The sequence below is a fragment of the Physeter macrocephalus genome, chromosome 21 (assembly GCF_002837175.3).
Source record: "Physeter macrocephalus isolate SW-GA chromosome 21, ASM283717v5, whole genome shotgun sequence".
Classification (NCBI taxonomy): Eukaryota; Metazoa; Chordata; class Mammalia; order Artiodactyla; family Physeteridae; genus Physeter; species Physeter macrocephalus.
Window position 1 is genome coordinate 22116790 of NC_041234.1, and position 17189 is coordinate 22133978.

Here is a 17189-nt window from a genome sequence, read left to right on the forward strand (position 1 = left end):
AAAGCAGTCGTGACTACAGCATCCCCAGGATGCTTTCATCTTTCAAGTCCTGATCCCTAGTGCCCCTTCCCACCCTCCTCTCACCCAAATCGCCTGGCCCTGCTCAGATCCCTGATCTCTGGCTTCCCCCTGTCTGCTGCTAGTTGCTCCCAGTGAGCTCTCGGTACAGGATGGATGGGTCTTCATAATAACCCTGGCAGGCAGCCGTTGGGCCAGGGCCTCCCCTTTGAGGCTGGTGTCTTTGATTTCTTGACAGATTAGCGGCACACAGAAGCGAAGCCTGCGTAAAAGGCTGGAGTGAAAGGACCAGCTCTCCACACGACACACGCCTGTAGTACACTGTGACTGGCAGGTAAGGGGAAAAGCTATTTGCAGGGCCCAGCAAGCGAGACGCTAGTTCTGAAGAGCCTGCACGGCCTAAAAATAACACAAAGGGTGGGAGGGGGAGAAAGGAAACTTGAGCATGGAATATTTAAAAAAAAAATTAAAAATAGAAAAGCTTTGGTAAATGAGAGTCGCCAGTTGCTGTGCCGCTCACCACCTACAGGGCTTTTAGGATTCCCAGCAGACAGCCAGTAGCCGGCGTGACAGGAACAGTGAAATTATTTCGGGGAACGGAGTCAGGCCACCAATGGATGGTGGAAGCAAGTGCGGAGAGACAAAAGTGCCACGTGGCGGGCTGAACCGATTGGGATTGACGATAAGCCGGTCTGGGAATTAATGAGATCCAATAGATGTGGGGTTTGCCTCCAATTTGATGAACCACTTTGTCAGGCTTGCTTAACCTCGGTCTCAAATCAGTGAAATTGTAAGTCGGCAGTAGGACTCTGATTCTACTTCTCTTCTTGTTAGGATGCTAGGATGCCGCCTTAGATCTTTGCACTGCCTCCTCTGCCTTCTCCCCTCCCCGCCCCTCCCCTCCCTGCAACCTCTTCGTTCATTCTGAGCTCCGGCAGCTAAATGATTTGGTTTAGTTTCATCCTTATTGTCTTTCTTGGGAAACGCATGGATTAGCAAGGTAAACGAGTGTCCTCCCCATGAATGAGTTGCCCTGATCAAGGACCTCATAGGTAGATAGACCTGGCCCAGCACGAACAAGATACGAGGGGACCAAAGCCGTCGTGTGTTAACAGAGTCCAGGTTTACCTTGTACCTCTGTCCAGTTCTAGGAGAAAAACGGCACCTGAAAAAAGACCAGAATTGTACAGAGGAGGAAACCGGATTTCTGCTCTCTAAGGAGTTCAGTAATTCAGCCCATGGTGGGGGGCAGGGGGGCAGGTGGGAGGGGTTGGAAAAGGGGGCAGGGGGCACATGCTTTTAAAAAGACACTTCCCTGAGGAGGCCCAGAGCGGAAATATAGACTGCAGGCTCTGGAGACAATCTGATTTATTTTCCAGTTCCCATATAAGAGATGAAGCAGAGAGGCCCCTCAATAAATGTTGGCTGATTTCAAATAAATGATGAGCTGAGCTGGCATTCATGCCAAACTCTGGGACTTACCATCAAGGTTATTGCATTTGACTAGAGTTTTTTTTCAGTGAGGGGTGCAATGAACTGTCTTAGGGTACTCTGAGGACTGGCTGATTATCACCCCAACAGTGCCTGGGTCACACATTCCCAGATCTCAAATTACCAACTGCATGCCAGGGGTCAGGGCCAGCTCCACGCAGGGAGACAGTTGGCAGGGCCTCTGTGTCAGCAACGTGGGGTGAGCATGACCTTAAGCTGCCCTCACAGTCCAGCCCCATCCCGCTCAGCTCTTGAGCACAGTTATCAGGCCCGTGTGTATTCGAAAACCCCTCTTCCCGTGAATGAATTCAGTTGATAGGTATTAAAGATTGCTGAATTTCCATGGCGCTCTCTGAGAATTTCAGAAGGCTCCATATCATGGATATTCTTAAGATGTAAAATGTTGTATCATATAAGATGCATCGAAAGCCAGTAGGGGTGTACTAGGAGACACTTAGATAAACAGATAATCTGGGCAAAAAAATTGTCTGTTATGCAGTTGATAGTTTAGGCCTTACAGGGTTAAAATTAGCAACCTGGGCTTAGAATGGAAGACACTTTCATAGGTCTTTCTATGGTACCACATGACAGTTCCTTTTCATGACTGGATATTCATGATTTCAAAAGCAGCAGTGGGAGGAAGATGAGGGAAGAGAATGTTATTGAGCATCTTTTGTACGCTTTGCATGGGGCCAAGTACTTCATATACATGAGCATATCTAATTCTTAATGTTCCCTTGAGGTGGGTATTAAAAGCTAGATTTTGCAGTAAAGGAAACAAAGATTCAAAGAAGTGGCTCAGAGGCTCACACCCAGAGGGCTCAGTAGATAGGCCAGAGCTGCTCTGGTCAACTGCCAGAGGACAAAGGCACTGAGTTATGAGACCGGAGGTATCACCATGGCCTTGATACATAATAGAAGCCTGCACATTCCTTCTTTGGTGAGCAGTGAAGCCATAGCAAAACTAAAAATAGAAAAGTTACTATTAAAGAATAACAAATTATAAAACCTAAGACATGAAACAGTATTTGCCTCATCCTAAGGCCCTAGCTGCTGTTTCCATCCTTCTTAAATTCACCTACTAAATGATGACAGTTTGCTCCAATATTGAAGGAGCTCCTATAATCTTTGCAGAATGGCTGAATGAGAAAAACAAACTTGTTTTCAAGAGTCTCAGAGTTCAAAACAAGGACCAGTAGGTGGGAATTAAAAGAAGGTAGCTTCAAAGCTAACAGGAAGAACTTTCTAGCAAATGGATCCGTGTGACTATGGGATGGGTTGCTTTGGAATGAGCGAAGTTCTCTGCCTTGGACATGCTTAAACAGAGGTTTGGAAATACCTTGTGGATTTGGCATTGGCTAAATGGCCACGAAGGTCTCTGAGAGCCTTTAAGGATCTGAGAATCCATGACATATGGTCCCAATTTTCAATTTGAAACAAATTTCACTCTTATCTGAGTCAACTCTGGTCTATTCTTCAGTGCCAAAAAAAGGGTTTGGGGGGTAAGACCCAAGCCAAAGGAGTATGTATGGTTCTACTTGAGGCATGGGAGATTTAAAGGGAAGAGTGGATGGATGTCACAGGTGGCAGGGCTGTCCAAGTCCTTTGGAGGTAGTGACTTCTGCTTACTGAGGGTGGCCCAGGTGAGGGCAGCTAAGACCGGAGCTAGAGAAGGACTCGATATTGTGTGGGAGGCCGGGTCATTGCCTTTAGGGTCTCTTCTAATCAAGGAATCTATGGTTTTTTAATGAGGAGCCATTTAGGAACAGGAGCTCTGCTCCCTGCCAGCTTTTCCAGGTGAGGGAAACCTTCACACTTTTGACCAAAGCAATGCATCTAACAAAGCAAACTATATGCCAGTCCTGTAATTTAGCAATCCACTTCTGGGTATATAGCCAATATAATATATCTGGGCTTTTATATCCTCCAAAAGACATCATTAAGAATGTTCATAGCAGCTTTATTCATAATGTCCCCAAGCTAGAAACAACTTACAATGTACATCAGCAGTAAAATAGGTAAGAAAATTGTACTGTATTCATACAGTGGGACACCATGCGGCAATGAAAAAGTGGTGGCTCCAGATACATGCAACGCTGATGTGTCTCATAGACATAAGATTGAGTGAAAGAAGTTCGACGTCAAAAATTCAGACTGTGTGATTTCATATATATGAAGTCCCAACATAAGCAAAAAAAGTATAGTGAGAGAGGTCTGAACAGTAGTTATCTTTGGCAGGGTTAGGGGTGGTAATTAAATGAGATGGGGCATGAAGACATTTTGGGGATAGATAGCTGGAAATGGTCTGTATCTTAATCTGATGGTGAATGGGTACAAAAATTCACGTAACTGATCTTTCCATTTTGCTCTATATAAGTGCCCTCTCTCTCAATATATAGATATAGATAAGATATAGATATAGATGAGATATAGATCTAGATATAGATATAAATATATCTGGAAAAGAAAAAAAAGAGAGCAGTTTCTTTCCCATGGAGACTCGGTTATATTCTGGATTCTTTTGGCGTTCCATGTTAATGGAAAATATCCAGTCTTGTGGCTTTGGTATACTGATCCTTGAACAAAAGGAAGTATTGGGGCTTCCCTGGTGGTGCAGTGGTTAAGAATCTGCCTGCCAATGCAGGGGACATGGATTCGAGCCCTGGTCCGGGAAGATCCCACATGCCACGGAGCAACTAAGCCCGTGCACCACAACTACTGAGCCTGCGCTCTAGAGCCTGCGAGCCACAACTACTGAGCCAGCATGCCACAATTACTGAAGCCCGTGTGCCTAGAGCCCATGCTCCACAACAAGAGAAGCCACAGCAATGAGAGGCCCGCGCACCACAACCAAGAGTAGCCCCCGCTCGCCGCAACTAGAGAAAGCCCGCGTGGAGCAACGAAGACCCAACGCAGCCAAAAATAAGTAAGTAAATAAATAAATAAAATTTTAAAAAGGTTATTCACTAAAACATTAAAAAAAAGAGGAAGTATTGGACTGGTACTACTGTAACCACTAATTATGGAAGATAATATAATGTTATTACACAGATTTCAAAATGCTTTGAATCAAATTTTGGCTCCTAGACTTGGGTTTTACTTCTAGGTCCGCCACTAACTTGCTGTGTGTACTCAATGTTTTTATCTTTGGAAGACTCAGTATTCTCGTGAATAAAATGGTGGGTCATTCAATAAATATTTATCAAATGCCTACCATGTGCAAGGGTAGATGTGTGGGAGAAACAGATAAATCAGACTCAGAGTTGGGAGACTCAACTGAGACACTCCATGTAAAATCACATTATAAAGAGAAAGAGTTACAGCAACGTAAGAATTTATTAAGACATGACAATTATGGTGAATGCCTGATTCAATGCAAGAAGGTAATTCTTTACCCCAGGAAATTAATACTTTTGCCAAAATATTATTCTCAGACTTCTGTGTATACAAACATTTGCATCTAACTGGAAAATTTACTGAGATTTTTCAAGCTCAGCAGCACCTTTAGATGTTAATGTGATGTGAATTGAGAAAGATTTTACATAGAGTTTAGTGTGTTGGGTATAATAGAATTGCTCAACATTTGGAAACCAAGTGTGTTTTGTGTCTAGTTGCCTTTCCATGTTCTGGAGAGCTACAGAATGCATAAGTAAGTCACAAAGACAAAAAGCAAGTATAATATGATACCACTTATATAGAATTAAAAAAGGTGCAAAAAATGCTATCCATTGTCTCGGAATGCATGCAAGCACATCAGTGATAGAACCATACCTGCCTGTAAGCAGTAGACAATTACAGGAGAGCCATGTCTTAGATTATGTTCCCCTCCAACAGAGCCTGAGACCAGGACTTGGGTGCAGGGCATTTACTGAGGGGCGATCCCAGGGAGTAGGAGTAAAGGAGCAGGGAGGGTGAGATAAGAAAAGGGGGAAAGCCAGGAAAGGGTGTGTTATTGAGGTCACTGCTTTAGGGAAAAGGGCTCAACCCCACCTCTGAGAATTGTCTGTCCTAAGGGCATTTATACAAGGCTCTGTCCCCCTGGGTTGATGGCTCACCTGGGGGTGCTAATTCCCCCATGCATTTGTGATGTGCCTGTGAGGGTTGAGTGCACTCTTGAGGGTTTGGAGGAAAGCCTTGGAGTAAAGAAACAGGGACTCGAGGTGGGCCCTGGACGTGGGATACTGCCAGTATGGCTGACGGCTGAAGCCAGAAGTGGGCTGAGGGCATGCTATTTTAAGTTCTTACCCCTGGGAAAAGAGGGAAAGGAATGGGTTGAGAAAGGGATATACAGGGAACTTCAACTGGATCTTTAATGTGTTATTTCTTAAGAAAATACGGCAAAATATGAGTCTTCCACTAAGCTGGATGGTAGGTGTATGGGTGCTCGTTATATTATTCTTGATACTTTTCTGTATTCTTGAACTATTTCAAAATAAAAAAAAAATTGGGTTGCATCAGCATTAATTTGTTTCAGGGGAGCTCTGATTGAATACTTATGCAGAGCAATAATGTGTCAAATAGTAATATAATTTACCACTAGTTCTTAAATTAAGTTAATGTACCTAAGTATAATTTTGATGGAACTTGACTAACAAAATATTGAGTTTTATCCAAAATGTCATGGTCTAATTTTTATTCTAGTTGAGAGATCTCACTTGATAAACTTATGATTGTATTTCCAGTTGTCTTACCAGGGCACTTTGTAAACAGGGGGTGATTTACCCATTTTCTGGTTGGGAAAATCATAACTCAGAGGAATTTAGTAATTCATTCAAGATCATTCATCAGTAGAAAGGCAGGAGAATAATGCAGGAGCTCTGCCCTTTCGATCTGCGATTCCCTCCTTGTTTTACCCAAATTTTTGCAAAATGATCGAGTCATCTAGATGGTGTGGGCACAGTGGTGTGGGCACTGTGTAATTGGAGTATGCACGTATGTGATTCGGTTAACACAAGGGTGTTTGGTGGGGGAGAGCGTAGAGATTACAGTCTCCGCCTTCAAGGGTTTTATAATTTAGTGAAGATATGAATAAGCATAGCTGTATCATCTCTCCCAAGTGTGAGGACTGCTGACTGGGCGTCCACTGTGCACAGGAGCTGTTGTTAGCATTGCTCGTTTCCAGACTCTCCCAAAGTTACCGGGTTCCTCTTAACCTTTCCTTAGCTTTGTGTACACTGTGTTTTGTCCCCTGGGTCGACAGCACCTTGTCCAAGGGCAATTTGTTTGTAGCAGGAGTTGTTCTGAGGAGCAAGCAAACTCAAACCCCAACTGCAATAACAACCACAAAACCCAATACAGCCCAGCCTTGAGGAAACCCGTTGTAAGGTCACTTTTGAGACTTCATGGCTCCACTCGAGTCAAACATTTCAAGTGGTTGAACTAGGAATGTGGACTCAGAACCTTCTTTTCTGGAAGGAACTTGATCGGCTGTTTAAATGGTCACTGGGTAATACTGCACAATAACAGCTGCAGACCTCTGGGCTTTTTGACACTTACCACTGATGGAAAATGCCACTTGCACCCCTTGATTTACAGAAAAAAACCCAGTGCCCAATTACAGCTGAAGGGTTTGTTTTTCTTTCTGCCTCTTCTAACTGAATGGCATCTTAATTGAGGCATTCTTGTGGCACAAAGGCGAGTGGCTTGGCCTCCTCTGTATACTTTCTAGACCTGTCACTGAACTCACGAATGATTAAATATCCCCTTCAATCCTGGCCCCCTGAGAGCCGCACCCTAATTTCCCAAGCTGCTCTCCGACAGTTGGCAATCCCAGCCTTCCATTTGGTCTTTGAGTTGTCAGGGCAGGCAGTGTCAGAACTGGGGAGCTCAGAGTTACAACAGAAAAACCAAGCTCACTGACAGCAGTACGTTCCCCAGTGGCTCCGGTGGGGACCCAGTTGGAGGAAGCTGTGTACCCTAGATGTCTCCATCACTTCCCACTGTTGACGTGGCACCATACCGTTTTGACGTTTTTTTCCCCTACTTCGCTGGCTATGCCTTCTGCTTCCTCAGTGTTCTTCAGTCCTCTCTGGCAAAAATTCTTAACGAGGAATATACGAGTCCTATGGCAGATACTGTTGGTGCCCTAGCTGTGTCTTCTGGCTTTCAAACCATTAGCGGCAATCTAATGGTTTCTTACTGTAAGCATCTGCACCCTCTCTGCCTGAGGGTGTTCTCTGGCCACTGAACCAAGTTGTTCTTAGTCCTGCAGCGGGTGGGACAGGGTGGAGAATGGGTACTAGGTAACTAGATAGGCCAGAGAGTTAATGCCCCTGGGGCGATCCTCAACCAATGAGAGATGGGAGATGATAGACAAACTCCCCAGCTTCCTTGCTGGGTGGGTGGGACAATTCTAGGGTGTGTCCCTCAGGGTTTCTCAGAGGGGCTCCAGCAAGATTGAGCCCCAGTTAGCCACCTCCCATTAATGTACCTTTATTGGCTTTTCTCCCTTCCCTGCTCATTTCTCTACTCCCTCTCCAAGTTTCCTGAAATCACCTCCCAAATGAACCTCTTGAACCCAAATCTTTGTCCCAGGGTCCGCTGGTAGAGGAACCCAAACTAAGACAAGTTCCTGAAATTTTATGCAAATTTTTGTTTGGAGTTGTGACTGTTAAGGGCCTTCATCTACTTTTCGAAAGGGTCTATGACCCTAAAGAGGCCAAGAACCAGCACCTAACCCTTTTGCTCGAGATCGGCTCATCCACTCCTGAAATCCAGTCACAAAGAACCGGGTGCTTTCTGTATGTATCCCGCTTCAGGTCTCACAAGTACCTCACACTTACATGTCAGTTGTGGATGCTGTGCTATGCTGCCCAGTACCCCTGCTAGGACAGAAGGACCTACCTCCTCAGCTGCTGGGAAGGTTAGCTGACAGCTCAGCTGTCAACCCTCTACAGGAATTGCCTTCAGCTGAAGGGAGCCATACCACCCAAGGTTCCATGCTGTCCCCCAGGGTAATCTGCATCCAATGGCTGGGTGTTGTGGGTGGACAGGGGCCTGGATCCCTTGTCCCAACTCAGGACAACTCTTGCAGGGCTCTCCCAGCTCCAGAGCCCCCCACCCCCCCGCCATGGGTTTGGCTGAGGCCTTTGTGGAGACTTCATCACAGTCCAACTTCCTTCCCTTTCTACCAACAAGGGTCAATCCTGAGAGTACTTTCCAATAGACTTCCTGCATTCCAATTTCCAAATAAGAGTCTGATTCCTAGGGACCCAGACCTGTGATAACCTAGGAAACATCTCTGTGTCCTCTCTTTCCTTATCCATCCCTATATGATCAATCACTCACTCAATCAAAACTTGAGTCTTATTGAGTGTGACTTTGGAACATCTCTTGAATGCACCCATGTTCTCCCACTCCATTCCAATGACCTCTTTCCAGTTATGGCCTGGATGTCTGAGACAGCCTCCTAACTGCTCCCAGACTCCCATTTTGCTCCTCTCAAACAAAGCCATCTTTCTAAAGAGTAAATCTGGTCTCATCACTATAACCTTTCAACAGTTCACTATTACCCTGAAGGTCAAGTTCTTAATGGGACTTACACTTTTATGACCTCCATCCCTATGGGCGCCTCCAGCCTCACTTCTCCCCATGACCTGTCATATATGCGCTGTGCTTCAGCCAAACTAGACTGCTTGCTGTTTCCCAAGTTCACCACAACTTGGGGCCTTGATTCAGACTCCTCCCTCACTTACAGTTTTGCTTTCCCAACCCCACCCAACATACATGCACACACACAAGCACATACCAATGTTGCTCCTTCTTAGAAGATTCCTCTGGTCCCAGTGCCGCTCCCAGGGGCCTCCACAGCCCAACTTCGGTATTCTACACTTAATGCATGTCTTAGGTTGGATTTCCCAGAAGTAAACCCTGAAGTAAGGATTCCTGGGAAAGCAACTTACTAGGAAGTGTTTCTGGGAGTAATCAGTAGGGAATTGGGGAAGCAGGAGATAGAGCGAAGGAAGCTGAGCCAGGGTGAATGAATTATTACGTCAAGTCCTCCAGAGGATGGGTAAGATGATTCTAGTACCAATTCCAATGTGTGGTTTTCCCCCCACACCACCAAGCAGTCCTCCAGCACCAGCTGAAGGTCCTACAGTTCAACTTGATTCTGAAACTATCTACCTGGAGGTAGCATCAGATCCCACAGGTTAAGGGCTCAGCCCTGCAAGACTGTCCAGACTTCAGATGCCAATTGCAAGTCCAGGTTGTCACCTGTGCTTCTGATAACCGGCTATAAATCGGAGATTCTCACAACCCTCTCCTTGGGTTCAATTAATTTGCTAGAGCAGCTCCCAGAACTCAGAAACATTTTACTTACTAGATCACCAGTTTATGATAAAAGGATATAACTCAGGAACAGCCAGATGGAAGAGAGGCATAGGGCAAGGTGTGGAGAAAGGGCACAGAGCTTCCATGCCCTCTCTGGGCGTACCACTCTCCCCATGTCTCCACATATTCACCAGCCCAGAAGCTTTCCAAACCCTGTCCTTTTGGGTGTTTATAGGGGCTTTGTTACACGGGCATGAGTGATTAAATCTCCAGCCCTTTCCCCCTTCTCAGAGGTCCAGGGGGTGGGAATGAAAGTTCTAACCCTCCACTCACAGGGTTCATTCCCCTGGCAACTAGCCCCCATCCTTAGGAGACTTCTAAAAGTCACCTCGTTGCACAGCAAAGGAAACCATAAGCAAGATGAAAAGACAACCCTCAGAATGGGAGAAAATATTTGCAAACGAAGCAACTGACAAAGGATTAATCTCCAAAATATACAAACAGCTCGTGCAGCTCAATATCAAAAAAATAAAAGACCCAATCCAAAAATGGACAGAAGACCTAAATAGACACTTCTCCAAAGAAGACATACAAATGGCCAACAAATACATGAAAAGGTGCTCAACATCACTAATCATTAGAGAAATGCAAATCAAACCTACAATGAGGTATCACCTCACACAGTCAGAATGGCCATCATCAAAAACTCTAGAAACAATAAATGCTGGAGAGGGTGTGGAGGAAAGGGAACCCTCCTGCCCTGTTGGTGGGAATGTAAATTGATACAGCCACTATGGAGAACAGTATGAAGGTTCCTTAAAAAACTAAAAATAGAACTACCATATGACCCAGCAAGCCCACTCCTGGGCATATTCCCAGAGAAAACCATAATTCAAAAAGACACATGCACCCCAATGTTCATTGCAGCACTATTTACAATAGCCAGGACAAGGAAGCAACCTAAATGCCCATCGACAGACGAATGGATGACCTGGAGACTGTCATACAGAGTGAAGTAAGTCAGAAAGAGAAAAACAAATACCGCATATTAATGCATATATGTGGAATCTAGAAAAATGGTACAGATGAACTGGTTTGCAAGGCAGAAATAGAGACACAGATGTAGAGAACAAACATATGGACACCAAAGGGGGAAGCAGGGGGTGGTGGTGGTGGGATGAATTGGGAGATTGAGATTGACATAATGTACACTATTGATACTATGTATAAAATAGATAACTAATGAGAACCTACTGTATAGCTCAGGGAACTCTACTCAGTGCTCTGTGGTGACCTAAATGGGAAGGAAATCCAAAAAAGAGGGGATATATGTATACGTATAGCTGATTCACTTTGCTGCACAGTAGAAACCAACACAACATTGTAAAGAAATTATACTCCAATAAAAATTATTTTAAAAGTCACCTCATTAACATAACAAGACAAATTCTAAGGGCTTTAGGAGCTCTGTGCCAGAAATGAGAACAAAGACCAAATATATATTTCTTATTATAAATCACAATATCACAGTAGGTGACTTTGGCTTGGTCCTGGAGGGGAGCTCTGGATACAGTGAAGACCACAGCTCACTACTGTCCTAAACAGGGGATGAGGAAGCTGGAGTAATTATATTTATCAATACTTTATACTTATGGAGTATTTATATACCCCTCAGTCATTGCTTAAGGGGAGGGGAGAGGAAAGTTTCCAGGTAGTTCTAGCTTCCTTTGATGCAGGCAAATCTGGCTCCAGCAGCCTGAGGGTAGTCCTTTTACAAAGGGGCATGGATGATCTCTGTAGGCTGAAAGTACCTTTAGAGCAGGCATACGCAGAACTGGCAAAGAGGTCCAAGGGCATGAGGTAAAGCGGTCCAAGGGACAGAGACTGGCAGCATCTGCTATGGGGCTCTTACCTCACTGGGCTGTAATGGCCTGTTAAATGCCTGTAGCCCCCTGCCCCACCCTGCCAGGCAGTGAGCTCCTTGCTGTCAGGGCCTATGTGCTCACCATGGTTGGCCTAGGACATAGCAGATGCTCACTAGATGGTTGTTGAGTGAATGAATGAGTGGATGAATGACTAAACGGATGGCTGAATAACATCTATCTCTGAGGGAGCTTCTGCAGTGAGAGCACCAGCACATAGGTACAGTTTTCCTGCATTTGGAAATAATTTATCCTTCTTGTGAGAGAAATGTGCTTACGCACTTAGAAAAAGAAGATCTCTTTTTGCAGGGACCCGGGAGGAATGAGATTTATGTTCCGTGCCAACCACATGTTTCACAGAAGTCTCGCTTTCCCAGCTAGAGAGGTGTGGTGCCAGCAGGCAGCAGGAGCATCAGGCCTCACAACGAGAAAGCAACAGATAGCTCTGGAGGTCTTCAGGTCTTAGGGCAGCCAGGAACCAAGGTCTGTTAGCCCTGGAAGGGACTGTTGGACATAAAGCCACCACACTCATTGTTGCACTTAACAATGAGGGTGAAAGGAGTTAATTTCCTTGCCCAACACCTCACAGACTGGCTGAAGCTCTCCAAGTGACAAATGGCAGGGCCGGGTTCTCATTCACGATTGGAAACTCTCACCTCTTCCCCTCCCTGCCCCATCACTAACTGCCACCCATTCACCAAACCTCCTTCCTTGTCCTCTGATTTTCCTGTCCTTTCTCAAAACACTTTTTTTCAGTACTTTTGTCAAAAATCAACTTTACTGAGGAATAATAAACATGAAGCAAAATGTGCCAATTTTAAACATCCAGTTAGTCAAATTTATATACTCACATGTGGTATGTGTACTCACTGCAGTCAAGATATAGAACATTTCTAATGCCCCCCAAACTTCCCTTGTGTCCATTTGCAGCCAAACCTACCCTAACCCTCAGTACCAGGTAGACACTGATCTGCTTTCTGTCAGTATAGATGCATTTTGCATGTACTCAAATATCATATAAATAGACTCATACAGAGATTTTTATATTATTTTGTTGTTTAGTTTCCTTCTTTTAGTATAATTATTTTGAGATTCATCCATGGCGTTGTATGCGTTATTAGTTTGCTCTTTTTTTATGGCTAGTAGCATTTCATTGTATGCATGTACCAAAATGGGTTCATCCATTCCCCTATTGTTGGACATTTGAGTTGTTACTAGTTTTTTGTTATTATGAAGAAAGCTGCTATGTATGTTCTTGTAAAAGTCTTTGTGTGGACATGTGTCTTCATTTCTTTTGGGTAAATACTTAGAAGTAGAATGGCTGAGTCATATGGTGAATGTATGTTTAACTTTATAAGAAACTGCCACACTGGTTTAGTGGCTAGACTATTTCGGTCTCAGCAGCAATGTAGGCCAGTTCTACTTCCTCTGCCTCCTTGTCAACACTTGATATTGTCAGACTTTTCATTTTTAGCCATTCTAGTGGGTATGTACTAACATCTCATGTTTTAATTTCCATTTCGACTGATGATGTTGAGTACTTTTTCATACACTTCTTGGCCATTTGTACTTGTCTTTGGGGAAGTGTCTGTTAAAATATTTTGTCCATTTTTTAATTGACTTGTTTGTTTTATTATTAAGTTGTAAGAGTTCTACATTCTGGATGCCAGTTCTCTGTCAAGTATATATCAACTTTTTTCTCCCAGTTTGTGGCTTGCTTTTTCATTTTCTTAAAGGTGTTCTTTGAAGAGCCGAAGTTTTACATTTCAATGAAGTCCATTATCTAGTTTTTCTCTTATGGTCCATGCTTGTTTATCTAGGAACTTTTTGCCTACCCCAATGTCACAAAATGTTTTTATTTTTCTCTAGACATTTTATCATTTTTGCTTTTATGCTTAGGTCTATGATCCATTCTTGAAGCTCTCTAACCTCTCAAAACTTGGAGGGCATTTCCACGCTGATAGCTGAGGGTCTGACCGTTGGGTGCAGGGGCAACAACATGCCACTAGGTTTTGTCTCCTCTTAGGTCCTTGGTACATCTGGGGTCAATCAACCTCCAGTAGCACAAGTGTCACATGCCTGGAAGTGTACAACTGCAAGTGGTATTTGATGAGGTGTCTCAGAAACGGTGTGGAGTGCTGGCTAGGTGAATGCAGGGCAGTCATTTGACCTTTCTGAGACTGTACTTTCATCTGTAAAATGGGGATAATAAAACCTGTCATGCAGGGCAGCCACTAGCATGAAGTGAGAGTGGATATAAGAAAGTGCTTAGAGGGGTCTGAGCCATGGAGGCCCTCACTGAGCAGGAGCTACTCTCATGGCTGCTGCTGTTGTGGCTGTATTGCCTCAGCATTATTTGAATGCCGTGCAGATGGCCTGGCCCGGGTTTTTATAAAACTACGCTGATGGCATGTGTTGATGGCTCTCTGCTAGCTCATTTGAACCTTTTTAAAAATAGGGCGCTTGCTATATCTGGCAGGTCGCTGTTCTGGTATGAAGGGACTTTTAGGGCCATGCTGATGAAGCATCTGAGCATGGCTTAGGGGTGGCCACCCGTGAGCAATGAGTCAGGACGCCTTTGGCATGCTCCTCGCAATATTTAAAAAATGAGTTCATGTGGGAACTTTTTGTTTATTCTCGGGAGCAGGAACAGATGGGAATTGTGGGAAGGCCTTAGTCTTTGCTCTGACAGATTACGTAGTCACATCATCTCCTCTCCAGTCTTCCGCAAAGTCAGAGACTGTGCCCCTAACTGTAATTGAATAGAGGCAACAGGACAGAAGTGCTTATGAATATATTTTCAGGCTTCTAGTTTTATGCATTGGACTGACTTTCCTCTTAAGCTTTACCTGTGCAGCTGAATACTCTTTCTTGAACTGCTCTGAAGACTGATGTTTTAATTCTAGGAATTCTGACTCGCTGCCTGGTTTAGTTAGTTCTGTGTACACGATGACAGCACACAAAAAGTTACGTCATCCTCTGTGCCTCAGTTTTCTCATCTGTAAAATGGGGATAACAGTAATGCCTTATAGATTTGTGTGAGGATTAAATCGGTTGCTGCAGATAAAACGTTTCGAAGGGTGCCAGGCACATGGTAATAGACAATCTAAGTGCTGTCTATTAGTATTATTCTTTTATTCTACTTGAAGTTGCCTTCTTTCCCCTCTGTGAGTAAGTGTGCACACACATTGAGTATCTGGGTAAGTGTTTGGGAGAGTCTTATCTGCACTTACATTTTTCCTTTGATCAACTGAGTGTCTGTTTTGGAAGTCCTTAAGTAGTAGGCAATTAGCAATTAACAATAGCCGAGATCCCTCTTAACCTTTAATGTACTGAAATTCTCCTTGCTTCAGTAACATTGTGTGGCTCCCCTCCCTCACCCCAAGCAATTTCTTGAGAGCTGCAGGAAGTTTGGGTTGAGTATAGCATAGAAACATGAACTCCTGTCATGTCTTGGTGAAAAGTACCTCTTCAGCATTCTCAGCACTGTATGTCCTCCCAACGGAGAGCCCCTCCTTCCCTCGCCTCATTCTTTCCATCTGCTCGCCCAAACCTAGTCCTCCCCTTCAGTCTCTAAAATGTTGGGCAAGCCATCATCCCATCAAAGTAGTTGGAGAGGCGGGAAAAGTTGAAGTGTGTGATGGGGGTGGGGTGTAGGGAGGAGGCCGCTGGTTCAGTTCCAAAGTGTCAGAGAAAAGCAAGAGTGGATAAGCTCCACTGGAGAGGGCTGGGTGGGGGTGGGGGTGGGGGTCAAAGATCTTGCTCCACACGGCATGCGGGAAAACAGGCTCACAGTGAGGAGGAGGGCAAAAAAGGCTGAGGGTTGTGTTCTGAGCCTCAACCAGGGTCCTCCTACCCTAGGATGGTGAACGCGAAGGCTGCCACCCCATCCTGGTTCAAAAGCCACAGATCTCTCACCGAATACAAAGAGGGCCAGCAGCCCTGGCTTCATGGTCCTGTGGCCAGTACAGGAGGACCACACAGCCCCGTGCTCAGAAGGGTCTCACGCTTGGGGTTTAATGCTCTGCGGTTGTTATCTTGAAATTCTTCATAATTTTGTCCTTGAGTTTGTGTTTTGTAAATGGAGTCCAAAGGCATCATGCAATACAACGGTGCCGGGCTGTGGAACATCAGCTCACCGTGGTCCTGCCTCTTGCTGCCTCCCTGCTTCCCCAGGTTGAGTTCTTGGCTGATTGCTGCCCTGCCCACACCCTGTGACCACTGCCCCCTTCTGCCCTCTGCCTTCATAAGGGGCCTGGGTACCGGTGTAGGAAGGGTCGGGGCCGGGAGCCTGTGCCCTGCACATCTTGCTGTGGTTATCGCGGTAGCCGCCTCTGCTCTGAGATTAGTGTCATGGCACGTTTGGAGGGAAGGGGTAGGCTATGGGTCGGGGTGACGGGTTCACAGGAAGACCAGTTCCCTGCCCCTGGCTGCGGCATAGCGTGTTGGTTGTGCGTTTGGTGGGATGGGGGAACTTAGCAGCTGGTGGGCCATGCACTTTCACTCTTACCCTCGCCTCGCTCATCTCATTTCTTCCCTGCATGCATCCACACACAAGGAGTTATTGAGAGACCGCTGTGTGCCAGGCACTGTTCTCGGCGATGGAGTATATTAAGACTGAGAAGGCTCTGCCCACTTGGAGCTTATCCTAGGGAGGTGGTTGGGAAACAGAGATAAACAAAATAAATACGTCAGGTACGGGTGAGTGCCCCGAAAAATAAATAAAGCAGGGAAAGGGGATAGAGAGTGACTAGGAGTAAGGGTGGCAGGGTGCTATTTTAGAAAAGGCTTTGCTGATGAGGTGACATTTGAGTCCCAAATGAGTTGAGATTGAGAGCCACACGGCAATCTGGGAAGACGGAGGGAACAGGAAGTGCAAGTACTCTGCGGTGGAGACACGCTTGGTTTGGGCCCGGAATAGCCAGGAGACCAGTGGGCTGGAGCAGATTGAGCAGGGGCCAGGCAGGGGCCGCTTCCTGAAGGACCTCGTAGACCATGGTGCAGACTCTGTATCGGGTTCTGAGGATGTTGGGAGGACACTGGAGGGGTTGGAGCAGAGGGAGGGCATGACCAGTCTTACACTTTGGGAGGATCGCTGCAGCTATTGTTTGGAGCACAGGCTATAGGGGGAGGGGCAAGGGAGGAAACATGGAGGCCACTTGGAAAGTGATTTCAGAGATCAAGTGAGAAGTGGTGATACGTTGGAACAGGCTGGCGGCAGTCAGGGTGGGGAAGTGGTCAGATTTGAGTTGTATTTTGAGGGTAGGGTTAATTCTGATAATGTCTCCTTCATACTCAAAACACTTGGGTGGCTTCCTAGCACCCTCACTCTTGAGATAAACTCCAAAATTATGAACAAGGTCTATAGGACTCCCCAGCGCCTACCCACCTCTCCACCTGGTACAGTGTTCCCCCTCAGGTTCTCTATTCCAGCCCCTATTTTTTTTTTTTTTTTTTTTTTTTTTTTTTTTTTTGCGGTACGCGGGC

The 17189-nt window shown here is 45.4% G+C and overlaps 1 long non-coding RNA gene across 2 annotated transcripts in view; it reads left to right on the plus strand.

Moving 5' to 3' along the window:
* The first annotated feature begins 284 nt into the window (after positions 1–284).
* The window catches only part of LOC114484703 (uncharacterized), a 204181-nt gene continuing 187276 nt past the window's right edge, over positions 285–17189 (plus strand). Inside the window, exons 1-2 of one of the 2 annotated variants that reach the window (XR_008616420.1) lie at positions 285–352; positions 4154–4435. This is a non-coding gene — a long non-coding RNA (uncharacterized lncRNA). Of the gene's footprint in view, positions 353–610; positions 809–4153; positions 4436–17189 lie in introns of those variants that run through there. The other variant, XR_003677891.2, reaches the window with a different exon arrangement.